Source organism: Elaeis guineensis, chromosome 7 (assembly GCF_000442705.2).
Source record: "Elaeis guineensis isolate ETL-2024a chromosome 7, EG11, whole genome shotgun sequence".
Lineage (NCBI taxonomy): Eukaryota > Viridiplantae > Streptophyta > Magnoliopsida > Arecales > Arecaceae > Elaeis > Elaeis guineensis.
The window spans coordinates 6,529,429-6,546,463 of record NC_025999.2 but is presented as its reverse complement, the minus strand read 5'-3'; positions in this window follow the sequence as shown (position 1 = coordinate 6,546,463).

Here is a 17,035-nt window from a genome sequence, read left to right as displayed (position 1 = left end):
TATAACATCTTTAACAGAAAAATATAACTTCTTGAATGCTGTCCTTAATCTGCGATAGATGATGGACCACAGCAGCCCGATCTTTGGAACCACCAATTGATGTCGATTCTCTATCAGAAAGATCAGACTCTATATAGAAACTAAGACCAGCAAATCATCTAAAAATTGATCTAAACAAGGTATCTGTGAAAACATAAGAACACGATCAAAATTTAACTCACGTGTAACAAAGATTGTTAGTTAACATCTGCAATATATCAGCAGAAAAATGATTATCATCTAATATATATGATAATGTATTGGTCTGCTGGTCCTTTGAATAAAAATAAAATATAGATAAATTGATAAAAAATTATTTTAAAAACTAGATAAAACTAGATTATGCAAATACTTAAAATCAAGAAGATTACCTGTAAAAACTAGTTCATCAGTTGCCATTCATCATTGTAGGATAGAAAAGGTGGGGATTAGCCCCTCCTAATCAAGAAAATAAAATAATGAGAAAAAAATATAAAAAAAATATTACCTTTATACCAACATGGCTGCAAGTACAGAAATCAAACTATGTCGGATGACAAATCCTAGTATTGACCACAGTTCCTAATCATATGAAAAATATCACTGAATTTTTAGGCCATTTAATTGATCAATCCTAACAAAACCATATGAAGATCAACTAGGCTTTTTAACATATTTTAAATCCACAAAAGCATGCATTACAAAGGATAGCTAAGCTGCTTTTTTATGTACGTAATTTTTTTAAAAAAAATTATAAATTAGCTACTTATATAATTTTTTTATTAATAAAAATTTAAATTTTTGATGAAATTATTTTAGAAAATTTTTTCAACCAAAAATTTTTTAGATTAAAGAAAATTAATTTTTTTGGGCAAAATTCTTTTAGAGGGAAAATTTTTTTAGTAGAGAACTTTTTTTTGGTAGAAATTATTGACGATGAAAATTAAATTTTTATTGCTAATAATATTATTAATGATAAAATATATCTTTTTTATCGTAAATAATTTTCTTTTTATTTTTTTAGTGGGAAAATTTTTTTTTGGTAGAAATTATTGACGACGAAAATCAAATTTTCATTGCTAATAAAGTTATTAATGATAAAAATTTTTTCATCGTTAATAATTTTTTTGGGCAAAATTCTTTTAGCAAGAAAATTTTTTTAATGAATTTTTTTTTTATTTTTTTACAAAAATTATTGGCAATGAAAAATAAAATTTTCGTTGCTAATAATGTTATTAATGATGAAAATTTTTTTATTATAAATAATTTTTTTAGAGAAAAATTTTTTTAGTGAAAATTTTTTTTTTGACGAAAATTATTGACGATGAAATAATTTTTTATTACTAATAATTATATTAGCAATAAAAAATTTTATCGCTAATAGTTCTGCATTCAATGCATGTCAACTTGATGTTCCTTCGTGCGAAATCCTTCGCCCCCTCTCCCCTCTCTCCTCTCCTCTTTCCCTCTCCCCTCTCCCTCTCCGTGCTCTCCCTGAGCTCTCCCATCTCCCCTCTCCTCTCTCCCTCTCCCTCTCTGTGCTCTCCCCCCTCTCTTCCCACCGACGAGCACCTCTCCACCATCGCTGCCACCGTCCGTCGTCCGCCGTCCGCCAGAGGTAAGGTTCCAATCCTTTTTTTGGTGTTGATCGGGCCACCGGGTGGCGAAGGGGATTGCGGGGGGCGGCGTGGGCGGCTGGCAGTGCCACAGGGCCAGGGAGGGGGTCGGTCGATCGGTGGGGAGGGGGTCAGGGGCCGGTCAGGGCCAAAACGGGGTCAGGATGGGGTCGGGGGAGGCCGGGGGTGAGACGGGGGTGGGGAGGGGGCCGTGGGTGGCCGGCAGAGCCACAGGGCGGGGAGGGGATCGGCCGGCGAAGACGGGGTCAAGGAGGGGGCGGCTGGGGACGAAACGGGGGCGGGATGGGGTTGGGGGGAAGCCGGGGGCGGGGAGGAGGCTGTGGGCGGCCGGCGGTGCCATGGGGTCGGGGAGGGGGTAGTCGGCGGTCGGGGGTGAAATGGGGGCGAGATGGGGTCGGGGGGCAACCGGGGGTGAGACGGGGGAGGGGAGGGGGCCGTGGGCGGCCGGCGACGCCATGAAGCCAAGGAGGGGGTCGGCCGTGACACGACGGCACCATGGAGCCACGGAGTGGGTTGGCCGAGGAGGTGATGGCGGGGAGGGGGTCGGCCGAGGAGGTGACGGCGGGGAGGGGTGCGTGACGGCAAGGAGGGAGGAAGGGAAGAGAAAAATAAGGGGAAAAAATAAAAAAAATAAAAAAAATAAAAAAAATAAAAAAATAAAATATTAATCAAATATTTTATTATTTAATTAATAAAAATAAAATTTGAATTACGATTCGACTTGGATCGAGGTCGGGATCTGGGTCGAGATCTCGATTCGGATTGAGATCCAAATCGGAATCTGATCAAGATCCGAATTGGGATCTGGGTTGCGGGGGGTTGGAGAGGGCAGCGACATCGCGGGGAGTGGCTTACGAGGGGTAGGTGATGGCGGTGGTACCGCAGGAGCAAGGGTCGCGGGGGCCGAGTCCGGGCGGTGCGGGGTGTGTGACTGCACTAGTGCCGTGGGGGCGGGGGCCGTAGGAGGTTAAGTCCAGAGCATGTTTCATTATGTGGTACTCAGTAGTTATCTGTCCACTGTTCTTTGGGTATATGGTGGATAGAATGCGTAGGCACCATATTTACATCGTATACTTGGAGAAACATGGAGAGATACTGCTGAAATTTTTACAATAATGAAACAAAATATCAACTAATAACGGTATGCGATATAATTCTATTCATTAAAATATAATTTATTTTTTATTATTATTGTTTAATATTATATTCACTTATATGTCAAGAATTGCAAGTATGGCACCAAGAGATAGATGATGATGTTCGCGTTCGCTGTCTACCCTGGAGGTTGAAGCGCCTTCACCGATTTTCATTGTCGCACCAGCTTCGTTGCCAGAGGGTCCTACACTGGTAGGTCCCAGTGAGACGGGTTTGAATGAGGCGGGTCTGAGTGATATTATTATATTTTTTATATAATAAAATTTAATTTTTTTTATTTGGATAGCTATCATACTATTGATTTATTTATTGTTGTTTCAGGCCAGTCTCTACCAGTAGTGATGCGAGGACGAGGTCCATCGAAAAATCTCGTTCTAGAGCATTGGAGATGCGAGCACCCGGAACAGCATCTCCGTATCGAAATACCATCCGACTACACCAGGCCCATTAGGGGATGGTGCGAGCCGTGGCAGACCGAGCTGGGCATCATATGCCGTATCTATGCCCCCGTGATGCTTTTCGATTAGTGTCACATTGTACCGGCTCAAAGAAAAGTTTTCTACATCCAATAACAGGTAAAATAAATTATACTGTGAATATTTAATTAGCACGGTATTCTTCTAATATTTGTTATTGGCAGGATGTTTTTTATATTATTGATTTTGAGGAGGATCGTGTGCGGCGAGCTGTGGATGCTCATTTATCTTTGCATTTCAAGGACTATCACCACCACATCCATTAGCATTGGTACCATGTAATGCAGGATCATGGGGTGGAGGCAGCGTGGCAGCGGCCCTATGACAACATCACTATGGATAATTGGACTGTTATATACTGGCATTATGAGGATCCGGCATATTAGGTTACACATCCAAACTTTTTTTTTTTAGAGTTTAATGATTGAATCATTTATTCTTAAATTCAGTTTGTTACCTACTAATTTGACTGCTCACTGTACAGAGAAGATATGTCCAGAACATTACAAATCAAGCTAGACAGACCATACCACATTGTGGGGGTTCGAGGTCGTTCGCTCGTCACATGAAACAGATGGTAAGTAATTTTTAATTAGTATATAATTCTCTAGCTATTTAAAAAAATTTTAATTAATTATTCTCAAATTACAGAGAGATGCTGAGAGTGGGAGCTTCCTGGTAGGATCGATATCTACCAGTGGACCCACCAGTGATGGTCAGGGAAGTGGAGGATGGGGAGCCAGGAGCTCTTTGTAAGTTTTTTTAATTATTTTTTTCATTCACAGTTTGATTTTCAGTACGAAATTAAAATAGCTATAACTTTAATTTTCAGGACCGTATGATAGACATCAGATCCCAGCCTACCCCTGAGGGCTTGACCACATCCATAAATGATGAGATCTATGATCAAATGCTTGGTACAAGATCCTGTTATGTTAGGGGTCTAGGGCATGGGATCACTGCTCCCTCATCCTCACGCTCGTCCAGGGATGACATCCATGCTGCCTACGATGCTCGGCTAGTGGAGGTGTAGAGACAGGTTGAGCAACGAACTGATGAGTTGACTGTACACGTCGATGAGTACCAGCAGCTTCAGATCCAGATGATGGAGTGAATGGCATAAATAGAGCAGATGATACAGCTGATGAGGCAGCAGCAGGCCGATCCTAGCTTATCCGAGCGCTCCCCTTCCCTAACCCGTTTTCTTTCTGTAGATGTCGATACTTAACGACCTATTTATGCAGCATTTTATTTTTATTTTAGACCTCTTATAATTTTTATTTAATATAATAAAATGATAAATTTTATTTATAAATTTATTATGTAAATTTTTTATTTTAATTTTTTATTTTTAATTTATAAAAAATATTATAAATATAAATTAAATATATATATATTTATAAATTATTTTTAAAAAATATCTATAAATTATTAGCGATGGAATTATTTTTGATAAAATATTGATCGTAAAAAAATATATTAGCGATGAAAAATTGATCATAAATATTTTTTTAATAAATTAAAAAATATTAAAATTTTATATTAAATTAATAGTGAATATACATCAAAATTTGAAATTTTTGTGATGTAAAATTTACGTCGCTAATATTTTTTTAAATTTAATATTCATAAAAATATTTAATTAAATTAATAGCGATGAAAATAGTTTCATCGTAAATAACTGTATTTGCGACGAAAAATTTACATTGCTAATATTTTTTAAATTTAATTTTTATAAAAAAATTTAATTAAATTAATTACGATAAAAATATTTTCATCATAAATAATCATATTTATGATGAAAAATTTACGTGGCTAAAATTTTTAAAATTTAATTTTCATAAAAATTTTTATTTAAATTAATAGCAACAAAAATATTTTTATCGTTATTAATTTAATATTTATTAGTGACTAAAATTTTCATTGAAAATTGCTATATTGGCGACGAAAAGTTTACATCGCTAATATTTTTTTTAAATTTGTTTTCATAAAAAAATTTAATTAAATTAATAGTGATGAATAAAATTCATTGTAATTAATTAATTTCATCATAAATTATCTTTTTTTATGATTAAAATTTTTCATCGTAAATAGTTTTCAAAAAAAATAATTTTTTAATGATGAAAATTTTTCATCGATAATATTTATTATTTACAATGAAAATTTTTTCTGTTGTAAAAAATTATCAACGATGAAATTTTTTTTCCATCGTAAAAAATTATCAATGACGGTATTATTGGCGACTAAATATTAGCGATGAAATTTTCATCGCTAATAACTATTAGCATCGAAAATTGGCTATTAGTGATGAATTTTTTTCATCGCTAATATCCTATTTTGTTGTAGTGTCTGTCTCCACCTTATGTCTATCTTCTCAGTGGGATAAGTGCTGACCCCTTAGGAATGTAAAACTCTTGATGCTCTAGGATTTCTACATGTGGATATATAAAGGAGTGGAGTGAGGATTTAGTCCAGTCAGTAATGTTAATGGGTCTATCCATCATAGAGTCTATTAACCAAATCAAGCCTACACCCATATCCCCTACATCACATGACCAAGACAATATGATCCAAAATAACAACATGATCACAGGTAATTATAAGCTTCTTAATCATTTATTCAGACAACAACTTAGCTTGTATTACATAATAAATCAAAGTAAAAATCAGTCCATAATCAATGGAAGCCCATCTTATGAGAATTTCTAATATTAACTTAAACATCAAATGCTAATCATCATGAGTGATTCCCTCACCCTAGTGAATATCTTATAATGGGGTAAGAGGATTCTTTGGATGATTCATCCTTATGTAAATGATATCTTCTCATTTTTGTGGAGTTTCAAAGGATATAGGCCGCAATATATATACATAACATGGATAAGGTTGGCAGACAAGTTGGCGGATATGGGAAGAATTCAGAGCCATAACATTGATCAATCTTCCTTCTTCCTTGGGGACATTTTAAACTTTTTTTTCCTGAGTTCTGATGCCATCCAGTAGACTTATGTAATTGAGTAGTTATAACCATTTCATAAACCAAAACGAAAAGAAGAAGAAAAGAAGAGAAACTATGCTCCAATCATTGTAATATACACACTTTGGGTCCTAGCTCTTGTTACTTAAATTATTCAACTTTTGGTTTGATCTGAATTCATCAATCTACATTGTGACCCATTGCATATAACATCAATGTGATAGGAATGTCAGCAAGCTAATCTTGGATAGAGCATTTGTTGCACTTTAAATAGACTTGGCTTGATGACCTGGGCATAATCACTAAGACCCTATTTGGTCTTTGGATAATAGATAAGGGGTTTAATAACCATAACCATCGATATCAACCACTTAACCAATTAACCATGAAGCTAAAAAACTATAGTTTAGTTGCTGCTCACTCAAACAACCCTTTTTACTAATGTGGCAAATGCATTTTTGTTGAAAAAGGCATGGGTTGGGGTTCTGCCTGGTTTTAAGTTGAGATTATCCATTTACGTAGCCCAACATGCCACTTTCGGATGGTTAAACTTGGCCTTGAAGCCTATTTTGTCTTACTAAATTAGTTAAAAAATTGGGTGGAGGGATGACTTCAACGACCTTGTTAAGGCCCCTCCCCTCATTTTTCTCCCCTCTTTACCCTTCTCACTTCATCTTTTACCTTTTCTTTGTTGCTACCTTTATTAATAATATAACCCAAACAGTGGCATTTAACCACTGAGCGCATACTTTTTGCAACTAAACAACATTTCTGTCATGCATCTTGGCGTGGTTTTATCCAATCATTTGGCAATCTTGGTCGGAGTCGTGCATTTGACATTCCTCTTCCGCATTGCTCGTTGGCTAGGATTTCTTCATTTTTCGTTATCTTCGGCATCTTCTTCTCCATCAAACTCATGTAAGCTTCCTAGCTTTATAATGTTGGGTTTGTAATATGCATGTATGTCATGTTTCTGAATTAGGATCTAGAAATTTGAAAATTTTAATTGTTTTTGTTTGCCATTATGAAATCAAGTATTTAGGACAAAAGAAGTCCAAGTTTTACTTTTACCGTCATAGAGAAGTCCAAGTATTCAAGCTGCAGGCATTTCCACAATCTGGCCTCATGGTTATATTTTGAAAAGAAGATTACTCGACATACAACTGCATGCTTCTGGGATATCTAGCTGATGGAGGATATGTGGAAGGTCTGTCTTGTGTCCATTATATATCTCTTTTATATGTATGTCATCTCCTACATGGTCTATGTATTATCTCAGCTCTTTTTGTGTCTCATTATCCTCCCTTATTTTGTATATTTACTTCACTGAACAGGGGTACCTAGTTTTATACACTTCTTATCTGGTACCTCCTACTTCGTATTTTTTTGGGCTCCTTACTATAATCAAACTCTATATTTATTAGACTAATACAGCTTCAACTGCTCTTCTTACTAGAAAAAACCTAGGGTGTGCTTGCCTTTGTGCCCTAGGACAATTGTTGAGATAGGTTTGGAAGCAATTTGGTAGATGTTTTTATTGTGCTCTATTTGCTAATTGAAGTTATACTCTGTGTATTTTGTTTAGCCTAAATTGAAAATGATGGGTGCTGTAATTTAGAGTTTGTCTGTGGTCCTCTCAGCATATGTCAATGTTTTAAACGGTCCAAAACTTTCATAAGGAAACCAATCTAATTTTGTTCATAGGTTATTTCTTCTATAAGCTCTGCTTACTATTGTACTTGTACTTCATGGTGGCCAATTGATATTTTATTATATTTTGTTTGCCAATTGAAGTTATACTCTATGCTTTCTATTTAGGCTAAGTTTAATATGATGGGTGCTATAATTTAGAGTATGTTTGTGGTCCTTATAGTATATGCCAATGTTTTAAATGGTCTATAAAGTACCTTAGGAAACCAATCTAATTTTGTTCATAGGTTATTTCTGTATGTTTTATTTACTATTGTACTTGTACTTCTTATGTTCTTACATATCTTATATATTAGGATAATGTATCTAAATGGTCCCAGTAGTGTATGTGAAGGTTATTTTGATTGTATGCATTTATATATTGTTAGTTTGTATATTATTTACTATTCTTTTCTTTGTCATTCATGGTGGAAGTATGTGTTCTTATGTTAACATACATTATTATATTGTCCTATATATAATTCTTATTTTCATATATGTTATGTTAACATGCATATTATGGTATCTGTATAATTCTTAGAGTATATGTCAAGGTTTTAAATGGTCCATATACTTTGGAAACCAATCAAATTTTGTTCATAGATTAGTTTGTTTGTGAAGTTCAATGGTCAGTTCTTCTGTATGTATGTATATATTGTTAACTAGTATATTGCTTATTCTTGTACTTATACTTCATAATGACACCATGCAATCTTATTTTAACATGCATTCTTTTGTTAAGATACATTCTTACATGTTAATCTACATATAATAATTATTTCTATACATTCTTTGTTCTTTTTTTAGGACAATGTATCTCTATGGTCCTCATAGTATATATTCTATTTTTAAATGATCACTAATCTTCAAAGAACATATAATTTGGTTCTCATGATATTGGTGGATATGGCTTCCGACATGATTTCTATCATATTTCATTATGACGGGAAGTTCATATTTAGACCTATTATAAGATATGTTGTAGGACAAGTTTCGATTTTTGACAATATGAATCCTGATAAAATCTCTATTTCGGAGATGGAGAGCATATTCAGAATATTGAGGTTTCTAATTTTTTTAATTTTAATATGTCAAGCTAGAAAAAGATCTAAATAATAGATCGAAGTTTATTTTTGATGATCAAGATATTTCAGGCATAGTTTCAAATATTCTTCCAGATGACATAATACATTTTTATATGGAATATAGAGATAAAGTTGTGAGTGGTCAATAAGAAGCTATGCCAGAGACAATGTAGCAGGAGGAGCTGTAGCCTTTCTTAATTCCCGAGCCATTGCTTAATTTAGTGTATGTGCCCATTCATTTACATAAAGAAGCTAATGCAGAAGGAAGTAGGGATGTTAAGGATGAAGAAAGTAGAAATGAGAGTGACAAAATATTAATTTGGATAATCTATGTGACAGTGATTATGTGGGGAGTGATAATGAAGAGATAGAGTTTAGGCCTCAAGAGGTTGAACCTAGGGTGCTAAAGAAGTTGAACCTAGGGTTGAATCATCTGAACCCAAGGCTAAAGAGGGTGAAAACTGGTAGGATGTTTCCTCAGACTATACATACTTTGAAGACTTGGATTCATATAGAACTTCAGATAAGGAGAGAGAAGATGCATTCAATATTTTTAGAGAAAAAACTGATTTGACTAATGTTCAATTTAAGTTGGGTATAAAATTTAAGAGCTTTGCCCTACTGAAAGCAGCAACAAAAGAGCATGCAATTAATGGGAGGCACAATATCAAGTTGGTGAAAAATGATAAATTGAGGGTAAGAGCAGCAATATGCCATAATAATTGTAGGTAAAAATTGCGTACTTCTTTGATGCAGGATGGATCTGCTATATAGATTAAGTCTTATCATAGTGAGCACACTGTTGTAGGGAGGTTGGGAATAGAAGTATGAAATCAAGTTATCTAGCCAATAAGTATCTTGAAAGATTCAAGAGTCAGCCTTCTTGGAAGCCTAGTGAGTTGGTTGTGTAGTTTAGACAGGATTTAAATACATAAACATCAAGATCCAAAGCTTACTAGACAAAAAGGAAGGCTGTGGAGATGATACATGGTTCTGTTATAGAATAATACAACAAAATATAGGATTATGTTTAGGAGATTAGAAAGACAAAAAGTGGTACAGTGAAAATGCTTCTTAATACATAGCAGCCTAATAGTCTACCAATCTTTTAAAAATTTTATATTTATTTTGCCACTTGTAAGTAGAATTTTTTGGATGGCTATAGGCCTATAGTTGTCCTAGATGGTTGTCACCTCAAAGGACCATGTTTGAGATAGTTAATTGCTGCAATTGGGATTAATGAAAATGATGGTATGTACCCAATTACCTAGGTTGTTATTGAAACTAAATCTAAAGAAAGCTAGTCTTGATTCTTAGAGTTTCTTCTGCTTGACATTGCCTCAGATAAGGAGAGAGGCCAGACATTCATATCTAACTAGTAGAATGTATTATTATAATTTATATATTTGTATTGGACAAAGATTAATTTATTTATGAGAGTTTATATGTTAATCATATTTCATGGTTATGGCATGCTTTACCATCTACATTTGATGATCTACCCAGGGGCTGAACATAGATTCTGCTTATGATATTTGTTTGCCAACTTTAAGACAAAGTTCAAGGAATTGGTACATAAGGATATCCTATGGAAGGCAACAAGAATTACAATAAGGGCAGACTTTGAGTTCCAACTTAATTTAATAGAGCAAATTGATCCAGCTGCGTATCAATAGTTGGTGGCTGCTGCTACAAGATTTTGGTCTAGACATGCATTTAGGATATGACCAAGTAATATGTCCTCAAATAATTTGTCTGAGACTTTTAATGCTTATATATTGCATGCTAGAAAAAGCCTATAGTATAAATGCCGGAGATGATATGTAAGGCTGTGATTTTAAAAATAATTGAGAAGAAAGAATTGATACTTAAACATAATTATCTAATTTATCCTAACATCATGACGAAGCTAAAGAAAAATTAAGGATGTTTCAAGATATTGTCTCATAATATGGGTTGGTGGCAGCATATATGGGGTTGAACATGGTCCTAATCAATATGTTATGGATTTGGATAAGCATGAATGCAATTATTTCAGGTGACAATTAACTGATACACCTTATGCACATTTGATATAGTATATATACTTCTTCAAAAAGAGGTCCGTGGAGTTTATGAAAATTTTATTTCAATAAAAAAATCTATCTGAGAACATATTCTCACTTCCTCCAAAAACTTAATGGATAGAACATGTAACCTAAGACTAACTTAGTCCCTCCACTACCTCCAATAGCAATTAGGAAACCACTTGAGTGGCCAAAAAAGTAAAGTAGAAGAGATGCAAATGAACCATAACATCTCATTTCAAATAGATTAAGAAAGACAAATACAAGGATAAGGTATGCAAAATGTCATTTATGGGGACGAAACTCAAAGACTTGCAACAATCAGTAGTGAAAGGTAATCCAAAATAGAAGCAAGGAACCAGTTATACTTCTACTTCGGCTTATGAAAGCTAAGGGCAAAGGAGAAGCAATAGAAGATTCATGGTCTTTAGACTTGCATTAGAGTATTATGGCATGCAGGTATATTAAAAACCATATATTTGACATCAACAACAACAAACATATACTAACCAATGCTATCTTATAAGGCTCTACATCTGCTGGGATTGAGGCTCCATAAATGGATGGTGCTGTTGTTGAGAACAGTCATACTGGTGGCAGGAGGGCTGCAGTTGAAAGGGCTTGTGTTGGGAGGCCTACACTATATGGGGGTGTTGCAAGTATAGGAGTTGTAGGCAGAGTTATTGCTGGCACTGGAAGGGCTGCACATGCACATGATGTTATTGGGAGAGGTAGATCTACTTCCGATGGAAGGGATGCTACAACAAGGATTAGATCCACTGCTTGGAGAGCTAGTTCTGCTGTTGGGAGGGCTAGATCTACTGCTAAGAGAGCTGGTTTACTACTAAGAGGGCTATAGTTAGGAGGGAAGGGCTGGATCTGCCGCTACAGAGAGGTTTGGAGTTTCAACTGGTGAGAGGGCTGCATTTTCAGCACCTGGGTGGGTTGCAAGGGATAGATTTGCTGGTAGTGGGAGGGCTAGATCTAGTTCATTTGTTGCTTTATGATTTTGTTATGTTATAAATAGTATTACAATAGTTGTAAGTGATAGGCATCTCATTATTTGGATATAAACGGTATTGATCTTGGCACTTTGCTTTTATGTAATATTTTAAAAGGTGTAAATGATGGTCCCATTTCATTTGGTGTGTTATAGTGTCGGGAATGATGGTCCTGTATTGTTATTAATGATAATTTTTTTTTCAAATATTTCATAACCTATTCAACGTATCAGATGGCCGATAGCTTTTAGCTGCATAATTATGTTCACATACTGGTTAGATTTTGATGAATTACTGTTATGATTCCATAGGGTGGCTTCTACAATATATATCTCATTAGCACATAAACTTTCTAAACTATTTATATTTGGTCCTCAATATTTCTGCAATGACTTATTCAGTCATGCTCAATTTTTGGTGACTTCCACAACATACTAAGTATTTGTTTACGGCATACTTTAGAAAAAAAACTTATAGATTGAGGAGTACAAAAAGATTTCAATTGTATTCTAGGTGAATTCATTACAAACATCCCATTTAACACTCATGAACCTCCAATATCATCCACATCAAAATCTCAAAATACATTACAAAACAATGCATCCCCAAGTCCTACTGCTCCTGCTGATTCTTCAACATCAATAGGCCAATAACCAACCAGGAGAATAAAATAATTTCATAATACGTCCTCTCTTTAGCAAGTGTTTGACTTGATTTCCCATCACATCTATTTTCTTCTTAAGTTGATTTATTTGACCCCTTCTTATGGGATATATTTATTATCATACTATTTAAAGTAGTCATAGCATGAATATCTCTTATATACAAAAGCACTTTTGAAAGTCAAAAGAGGGAAAACATCAAGTGGTGAGTTAGGGCAAAAGAAATTATGGGTAATCAAAGAACCTCTAACTTAGGTTTCTTCTAGCTCATGAGGCCCATATTTGAGCTTGCTGCCCACAAAAGCAAAACTTTTCTCCTTCATTATTTGAAATCCTAGATCGGTGGGAGCTATTAGACCCAATGTTGAACTTCTATCCATAGAGATTACAGCAGGAGGATGGCTCGCATAGAGAAGAATCTTTGATTTCATAAGACAATAGGGTAGAAATGAGGAGCAATTGGATTTAAAAATAACACATATATGGAACTAGACCCGCATAAACCTAAGATGCATACTTGACTATGATGGAAAAGAACAACAGTAAAGACAATGAGAAATGAAGAAATCCTAATCGATGAACAAATGCTGGATTATTTGGTAGAACTACGGTGAAAATTGACTGTCTTGTTCAAAAATTAGGAAAGAAGACAGTTTTCAATTAGAGAAGAAGAGAATGTCTTCTAAATCGGAGATTGAACATATCAATAGCATTTTTTAAAATATTTTAAGTCAAATCAGCACCAGTTGAGCCATGCAAGCAAAAGATAATCCATATAAGCACCGGTCATTATCACATCAGACTTTCGATGAGAGAAAGTTATCAGAATCATGTCTGAGGGCAACATTAAAATTAATCAAATAGTTTAAGGACTAAAAACTTTAGCTTTTTTGTAGTTTATGAACATTTTAAGAAAATCTAACTTAGTTCATGGACCAAGAACATAATTAACCTAAGAATTTTTTAAATCTATAGAGTATAAGTTGAATAGGAGTGACAATGGATTGGATATGGATTGAGTTGGCCAATTCCATATCTACCCTTAATTAAAAACCCCATATCCATATCTGCCTATACTAGCCTTAGATTGGATCAGGTCAGATCAAGTAGAGATGTGGGTTAGATTGGATCGGATCAGATACACGTAAATATTATAAATTAATTATAATTTTAAAAAAAGATATAAATTAAGATTATATTGGATTAGATTCGAGATAGGACATATCGTTTTCTGTATCCAATGCGAACTTGCTTTGGATTCTAATTAGATCGGATAAAATCTGTCCTGTTGAGTTGGGTTGGGTCGGGTATTTAGTGGGTTTGCGAAAATTACCATCTTTAAAGATAAGTAATTTTTTTTTATAAAGGAATTACGGTTATATGGTATTTTTTGAAATGAAAGTTTGAAAAACTAAACCACTTTTATATAGTTTAACTATTTAAGGATCATATTTAATTTATTATATAATAGAAATTATACATAATTATATATTTTTTTAAAATATAAAATGATACATAGAAGGCTAGAGGGTGGACAACCGGGAGCCCCGAGCGCTCCTCTCTTCCCTACATGTAGACGTCATTGGGCGCCACCCCATAGCTTGACCTGCCTGCTACTCCTACTTCTCTCTCTTGGTGCCTCCCCCGAGCCAGCGTTGGCAGTCCTCCTCTCCTCCTCCCATGCTTGTCGTTGTTATTATCACACGCTTCTTGCCTAACGAGTCTCCTAATAGGGTTTTTGGAGCTTCGGACTCCCACTAAAGCTATCACACCTTCGACCTAAGACTGCAGTCTAAAGGTCATGGCAATCATCGCACACTCAAAGGAAACTCTTCCTATCAGTATGCAAGGTATTTTATCATGCTATCACAAAGCAACAGTGAATTATTAATTCAATAAGTTAAGTTCAAATTTAATCATCTAAATTTTAACTTCAGTATCTCATAAATTCAATGATATTCAAAAGATCTTACATCAAATTCCATAAGATTTCAATCTAAAATAAAAGCATCAAAATTCTCCTTCTAATCACTTCCATACATATTTTCATGTCATCTTAGTTTTCAAGATATGTAAAAATAGTAAAATATGAGATAATAAGCTAAACAGTCCAGTAAGCAATCATTACTTTAGTTAGATTAAATCATGTAATAAAGTAAATAATTATTTATAAAAAATAAATATATAAAATTTATCATTCGAAATCAATTTCTATTACGTAGCATTATTAAAATATTATTCATGTCATATTCAATTTCTTTTCAAAATTCAATTTTTTTCGTGAATCCAATTTTTTCAAATGATCAAATTCTCATCGACCATGAATTATGACCACATTATTTTGTGGTAGGATCATAACACCGCATGTTATTTTGCGGTAAGCTGTAATTATTTAGCAGTAAAATCTTCGAAACTATTGATCTCGTGGTGACATAGTTCTTCAGAACAAATCAATTGCTAAATATTAGCCCCCATTGATGGGATCCTCTACATAATCAGACTGAGAGTTTAAATCATCTTGAATCAAAGTCTTTTTTATAAATCATGTTTCTTATTCTAGTTCGATAAGGGTATATATAGTCTTGTGGTATTGAAATCAATCAACTATGATGCATAACAAGATCAAATATTTTTAATTTTGCTTCATCATAATATTTTAAAATAAGATATTTTTAATAACAAAATATCATTCATCAAATGCATATATCATTTCATAAAATCAAATCAAAAAAATATTTTATAATTTACTAATAAATTTAAAAAAAGTGAACTATTACCTATCTTATACGCATTCTAACAAATCATATAATTCTAAATTTTTTTTTCAAAATCTTTAGTTTATAAATCATATAGTAGTATCTCATTACCAAACACCTATGATCTCATACAGAATCAATTCTAATAATTAGAAATAGTATAAATAATTAAAAAAATAGAATCGACAGATAGTTGCACCCAACGATTTAGATTGATCTGGTCATCTAATTTCATCTGATCAAGATCTAATTAAGACATAGGTGGTTCAAAGCTTGTCTCTAAGTCAAATTAGATTCAAATGATAGGCGGAAAATTCTTTATTGAGTTCATAAATCAAGCATATAGAGAAGATCAAAGGAGAGAGAAAATAATAAGGTACAATAGAACTAATCAATCGATATAATCCGTCATCTCGATTGGTCCGATCAAGATGATCTAATCAAGTCATGATTAAATTAGTATACACATGATTCAAAATAAAATTATAGATGATCAACTCTAACAGTAATCAATTTGATCAAGATGAATGCTGGTGTCATGCCTGACGATTATGGATCAAATCTTTATTAGGATCATTTAAACATCAATCATCTTAAAATTTTAAAAAATTTAGAAGAAAAAAATAATCTAAAGGGAGAAAATATCATAGAAAGAATCTTAAGGGAGAGGAAATAATTTTTTTTTAGAGAAAGAAAAAACTAGGGATGGACGTAAAGAGAGAGGAGGGAGAGAGGGAAGTGAAAGAATCTTTTTCTTTTTTTTTTTTCTTTTTTTTCTTTCTTCACGGAATAGGGACCCGCGTCCTCTTTTTCTTCCTCTCTTCTTTCACGGAACAGAGGATCGTTTGATCCCCTTAGTTCCCGACGTGAGTGAGTCCCTTAACCGATGGCGCCCATGGCCGGAAGGTAGACCACGGCGGCTTGACCCGAAGCCCCCTAGTCCAGTGACCGGCGGCGACGACAGCTGCTAGAAAATCCACGAGACGCTCGGAAAAATCAAGAACAAAAAACAGGGGAATTGATCCAATCTCCTTTTGACCAAAATCAGGTGGTTCGCCGGCCGAAATCCATGGATTAAGGACCAAAGAACACGATAAATTCGAGCGTGATTCCCATCCAAAACTTGATCTTCCGATATGGATTAGAGAGAGGGTGGAAGGCTCTTAAATAGAGCTAGGAGGACCTAATATCCTCCTCAAATTCAGCTTCATCCGTCGAGAAGAGTTGTTCGGACTCGTTCGCTTCCTCTATTTCCACGTATTTTCCAGCACGTGCGCGCAGGTGCTAGTTTTTTTTTTTTTACTATTTTCTTAATGGTGGGTTGAGCCAAGTGGGTAGACCGATTGGGCTGGATATTAAAAAAAACCTAACCCTAAATACTCTTCCTCCAAATGCACCTCTTCCACCACTAAAATCCTACTAGCTCTTCCGGCCAGGTTGGTTCGCAGGTTTGTTGCAATCTCTTGTTTATTTTCCATACTATTTGCTTTTTCGGTGGATGATTTAACCGTAT